Source organism: Microtus ochrogaster, chromosome 8 (assembly GCF_000317375.1).
Source record: "Microtus ochrogaster isolate Prairie Vole_2 chromosome 8, MicOch1.0, whole genome shotgun sequence".
NCBI classification, from domain to species: domain Eukaryota; kingdom Metazoa; phylum Chordata; class Mammalia; order Rodentia; family Cricetidae; genus Microtus; species Microtus ochrogaster.
This window is the reverse complement of record NC_022015.1, coordinates 81,427,146-81,433,659: the sequence shown is the minus strand read 5'-3', so window position 1 is coordinate 81,433,659 and position 6,514 is coordinate 81,427,146. Positions and strand designations below refer to the sequence as shown.

Genomic DNA, 6,514 nt, shown 5'->3' with positions numbered 1-6,514 from the left:
TTACAACATTCAAGTCGTTCACCCTTCATCATGGGTTGAGGCTTTCTGGTGGTACTAGGAAAGGATGGAGGAGTTTTAGACCACTCCCAAGGAAAACAAGCACAAGATGAAGAAGATAAAGATTTTCCTGTGCTAAAATATTATAACTTAGATGAAAATGGCAAAAATTCATCTCCATCATTAAAAGGGCCCTTCTAATAAATGTGCTGCTGGAATTTTCAATGGCCACTGTGACAGATATTACTATAGCAAGTGTTGCCTACCTGACTGACTGTTTTAACAAACCAGAAGACACGTAATTGTGGATGTGTGTAGTCCAAGGTTTTTCTCCTGAATAACCACTCAGAGGCTTAATATTACTTATAAATGTTTGACCAATGGCTCAGGCTTCTTACTAACTAGCTCTTACATTTAAGTTAACCCATAATTCTTATCTATGTTTATCCACGTGGTTAGTGATTTGTTACCTTATTTTCTACATGTCTTGCTTCCTTGGTGGCTGACTGGTGTCTCCCAGACTCTGCCTTTCTTCTCCTCTATTTCTGCTTGGATGCCCTGCCTGATTCTCTACTGCCTTGCCCATAGGCCAAAGCAGCTTGATTTATCAGCTAATGAGAGCAGCACATATTCACAGTGTACAGAAAGATCATCCCAAAGCAGATGAATTACTTAAACAACAGGAACTGAAAAAGAAAAAGACCGAGATAAATTTCAATTGTAACCAGAGTGGAGACTGGCCAAGTACTATCAGATCTTCCAGGAAGGTCTACAAGAGTCATGGACCTGTACTGAGGCTGATTACATGTAACAAAGATGGCTGTGGACTGGCTCTAATGAAACTCTAAGAGCCCCTGGCAACAAAACTACCTGCTGGAACAAAGCCCACTGTGGGCTGAGGGAAAAAATAATAATGTTAGAGACAGAGCTATTTTCCCCACAGTTCCAGGACTGAATCTCTCAGTTCTATTGGGACTGTATAGCCTAATCTTCTTTCTGTACTTGTGATTTAAAAAACAAAAGACAAAAAATAAATAAATAAACCACCATGATCAAAACCAACTTGGAAAAGAACGAAATGACTTCAACTCACTCTGCTAGGTAGCAATCCGTCACTGAGTCCATCACCAGCCAGGGCGGGAACACAGAGGTTGGGGACTGAAATGGATGGAGATCCTGGAGGAATGCTGCTTACAACTGGTTTGCTGAAGTGTGCCAAGGAATGGAACCACCCACAGTGGGCCAAGCAATCAAGAAGACGACCCATAGATGTACCCATTGGACAAGCTGATAGAGGCAGTTTGTCAGCTGAGGCTCCCTCTTCCCAGGTGTATCAGACTGATAACCAAGATTAACCACTGCACGGACTTTGGAGATAGGGTCTTGAAATGTGATCAGAGGCACAAGAGCCTGATTCATTCTTACTAATCTAGTTGAAGGAAAGAAGACCCTGGGTAAAAGGACAAACAGAGGGAAAACCATGAGGACTCAGCAAGAAGCAATTATCCATAAACCAGGGAGGGACTGAGGGAAACACACCAGCATGTCAGAGTCCTGCCTCCCGAACCCTAAGAAAACATTTCTGTGTTATTTGTGACACCCAGACTCAGCCTGCATAGTTTTATCCCAAATATAGCATAACTCACCTCTCTTCCCTTCCTGTCTCAGCCCAGGCTAACACTGGGAGAGCCCAGGCTCTGTGGTGGATTCCTCAATCCATAGGCTAGGCTTCCTCCATGGCCTTTCCAAGTCTTTCTGTGGTCTATCAATCTTAGCAGACCACCACAATCAGCAATAATAAAAACCCACCATCTGACACACAATCACGGGACTACTAGAAACACAAAAAAACAGAGGCTGCATGATCCATCAGTGAAGAAAATGAGGTGGATGGAACAGATCCAGCGGTAACAGAAAGAAAAAACAAGTGTTGCTTGTGACTTCCATACGTGTACCGAGACACGCATGCCACACATATACTAATAAGACAAATAAGTAAATATTTTTAAATATTTGTATATTTTTAAATTATATTTGAGTGTCTGCATGCATGTATTTGTACTACAGCATGCCTTGTGCCCAAGGAGCCTAGAAAAGGACATCAGATCCCCTAGAACGGGACTTGTAGGTGACTGAGACAGGATGTGGGTGCTGGAAACTGATCCTAGGTCCTTTACAAGGGCAGCAAGTGCTCTAACCACTGAGCCATCTCTCCAGCCCCATTAATCTTTTTTTTTTTATTTTTTAAAGATACAAATAAAAGAACCAGACTGAAATTTTAGGGGTAAAAAAATATATCAAAATAAAAATTTTCCCAAATACAGTGTGTTTGCTGGGGTGATGGGGGAGGCGGTAGGAAAGCAGAGAAAGCCCAGGAGCGATCTGTGTGCAGGAATTGACTCACGTGATTTCAACACTGACAAGTACAAAGCACGCAGGACAGATCATCCCGCTGATGTCCAAGGGGCCCATGTAACAGTCAAGTCCAAAAGAAGTCATTTACAGGGATCGTCCTCAGAGCCCTGGCTTGGGAGAAGCAGGGGTCAGCCTTTCTTCTCCAAGCCTTTCTATAAATTGCATAAAGCCCGCCCTTATAGCAAAAGGCACTCTGCTTCCCTCCAACGCCACCAACTTCAAACTGAAATGTTCACCCCCACCCACAAAACAGAGGAATAAATGAACAACCCGCACAGAAAGCTCCAGAATGCTTGGCCAAATGTCTGGACAACATATCCCAGCCAGATTGACACACCAAATTGACTACCATCTTTTAATCATGTGTTCATATGTTAGATACCTCTTGGAAAGGATCAAAGTATGGGGAGACTCAGGAAAAAAAAACTTAAACAGAAACACGGAAAAGAAAAATGGAATGTTTGAAGGTACCAGAGTCCCAGTGACCAGCGACACAAAGCCAGAAGCGGTCTATCATTCATGTGGCTAGGATCTCAGAAAGAGGGGATGCAGATAAAGCAGAAAACATCTCTGAAGAACGATGTCCAAAGTTTTCCTGGATTTGATTTTAAAAAAATAACTACAAACCTACAGATCTCACAGGCTTGATAAATCCCAAGTAATATGAACATGAAGAAAACTGCACAGTGATGTGCAATAAAATCATAAAAAGGCAGTGATAAGAACGTTCTGAAGATGGTGGGTCTGGGGGAGACAGGACCTACAGTTAAACGAGGCGAGATGATCACAAGGTCAAAAGCAATAATGGCAAAATGACACTCAACAGTGAGACTAGTAAATAAGTAAATAAACAACCGGCTGAGACGGAATCACCCTCTACTGAGAAAGGAAGGCAAAGGGCGAGGATCGCTCAGTGGCAGAGCTTTTGCTGAGCATGTGCTGTGGGGCAGGGTGGAGAGAAAGAAACCAGGGCAAAATGACCAGAGAGAAAAAATAGAGCCTACATGATTACAGAAAGTCAACAAAGAGAAACATATGAGGCACGCTCCAGGTGTGTGAGATGGAGAAATTGGGTGGGAAGGTTACGTTGATGTAAGAATGCAGCATTAACTCAAAGGATTGAAGAGCTTCAGAAATAGATTCCACCCACATTACAGAAGCTCCTCCCACATCATAGAAAGCCCCACCCAGATTACAGAAGCCACACCCACATTATAGAAAGCTCTGCCCATATTACCAGAAGCTCCTTCCACATGACAGAAAGCTCCACCCACATTATAGAAGCTCCTCCCATATTACAGAAAACTCCACCCACATTACAGAAAGCTCTCTGCTTTCCTCAAAGCAGGTACACACGACATTTTAAAAACTGTGAAATAATACCTATACAAATATAAAATAATTTACTTTAAAATACATTTTAAAGATATTTTACCTTTTTTGCACTTTGAAAGGTTCTCATTTTGTTACTGTACTAACCACACCCCAAATTTAAACAGGACAAAGTCTTCCAGTTGAAAATGTTGACCTCTATCTGACAGGACTGACAGATGACCATGATCTGGACTGAACTCCACGTCTTGCCCCATGCGTCAATTCTTACAGACCCAGCCTTGTTCTCTTCCAGGATCTTCTCTTGGAGTTGTACCTGACTTTGTTCCCAGGTTCCATCGAATCCATTGAAGAACAGGAAGATTTTGCTTTGGTTTCTTATCTAGGAATCGTTTCATTCTCAAAGTCTTGAAAAGACGCAGAGAGAAGCCTAGAAAGGTCTGCTGAGCACCACGTGGGGGGGGGGGTGATATCTCCATTTAAAAGGTACTGAACACAGTGTGCCTGCAGCATTTAGAACCAAAAGCAATGATCAGAGTAGAAAAAGAGGGAATATGCTTTGTGAGTTTCCACATGATTTTGTAAATCTAAAAGAGAACACTAAAACATTAACTAAAACAAAGATCTTTAGTTAATAAACTAACAATGGGAATAAGTAGAACACACACCAAAAAAAAAAAAAGCCACAAGAAAGGGAGGGATAGGTAGGACTCCTGGAAAGTAGTGAGGTGGTTTGAAACATAATCATGTTGATAATCATCTTAAAACTCAGAGATTGGCAAGCCAGTGAAAGAAAAAGGTCAAATATAAGATGTGCTAATAGACTCATAAAGAGACGAACACCAAACAGAGGAATGGCGGCCTGGCTGCTTTGCTTCACACGCTTAGGCAGTTGCCCAGCAGATGTGACCTCAATATTATGCACCTAATATGTAAAGCTTCAAAATATATAAAGCAGAACTAACAGACCAAAGGGAAAACTGGTGAAACAAGAGCTCATATTCAGGACATCAGCACACCTCTCTTATTAGCTAAAATAACAAAGGCAGGTTTGTATTTGTAGAGCTATAAAATAATTAAACGGTGACATGGGAGATAATCCAGAAATGTCAACACAGGAAGACGCAGTTGTGCTATGGGTGAGCAGACTCTAAACACACAGTACTGTGTGGAAGGGATGGGCTTCTCAATACGGCAGCGCTAACTCAACTGCGTTTCTATGGAAAGCATAGTGTTGACCTTGAGCATATACTAATCCCAAACATCAGTCTTGTACAGACTGAAGGCTGAAATGCAGGAGGACCAAGAATGCTTTAAGTGCAGGCAGAAGTTTCTCAAAGGTCTACAAAGTGCACTAGCCACAAAGGAAATTTTTAATAAATTGAGCTACATTAAAATTTTTTTGAAAATTCTGCATGAAAACATCTCAAGATCTTTTTTTTTTTAAAAAAAAGAAAACAAAAAGCAATCAACTCATCTAAAATAACCAAAGACAAGTGACACAGTGAAAGAACGGGCAAATGGCCTGAGTAGGAGCAGGGGCTTGAATAGGAGTCCCGCAGGCTCGTACACAGGTGTACGACTTCGTGTGTCATCCGGGAAATAGAGAATTACACACAGGGACCACAGTGCCTCTGCCAGCATGGAGAAGAGGAAGGCCACGCAGACATATGTGAGGATCTGGAGCAGAGCTGGGGCAGAGCTGCTTTTAACACTGCTCTGGGTGGACTGTAAACTGGTACAGCCACACTGAAATCCATCCCTCTGCAGCTGCTAAAACTGGAAAATTTGTTCCTTATGACCCAGAAATCTCATTTCTGGTAGTACAGCCAGCATATATGCCCAAATGTGCGTGCACAAAAAAAAATGTTCATGGTGGCCTACTTGTAACACCCCAAAATTTGAATAACCAAAGTATCCATAAACAGTAGGATAAATATTCTTTAAAATGCTGAACAGTGGTAAGAATATTCTTACAAGACTCCTCCAAGACCTGTGCATCAGATACTGCCTCCTGGTTCCTGTCCCAACATCCTGGAAGATTGCTGTAAAATAAACCTTCCACCAAAACAAACAAACAAAATACGTGTCTCGGCTGTTTCCTTTGTGATAGTTTAGAACATTTATTAGACTATTTAGGTATAATGAGAATATTTAGTGATTTATTGTCCCCACCATAAAGTTTAAACTTGGTAGTCCTAAATAAAACTGTAAGGACAAAAAAAATGTTCAGCCTGCAAATTAATCTCATAAATATGTTGAAGCAAAGAAGTCAGACATAGACAAGGTATGGTTCTGTATTTATAGCTAGGGGCTAGAGAGGTGTCTCAGCACTTAAGAACACTTACTGCTCTGAAAAGGACCCAGGTTCTGTTTCCAGCACATCTATGGTGGCTCAAAACCAGATCTGATCCCTCATCTGGGCTCTCTGGGTACCAAACATAAATATGGTACATATATTTACATGCAGAGAAATAATCATACCCATAAAAATAAATGAATCCTTTGGTTTGGAGAAATGGATCAGCAGTCAAAAGCACTTATTAGGACCTACATGGTGGTTCACAACCTGAAACTCCAATGCAAGGAAATTAGATTTCCTCTTCTGGCCTCTTCGGTCAACAGGTATGCATGTAGTACACATTTATCATTGCAAGCAAAACCTCCATATTCAGAAAATAAGAACACATATTTAAAGACAAATAGAACTGACTATGTGCAGTATTAGACTTTGGGATAATAGGCAAGTGAGGGAAGGCTCTGGTCCTCT

General features: G+C 41.4%; 1 pseudogene; it reads right to left on the bottom strand.

Moving 5' to 3' along the window:
* Positions 1–4,011: 4,011 nt before the first annotated feature.
* On the bottom strand, positions 4,012–4,223 carry LOC113456538 (annotated as a pseudogene).
* Between the last annotated feature and the right edge of the window lie 2,291 nt (positions 4,224–6,514).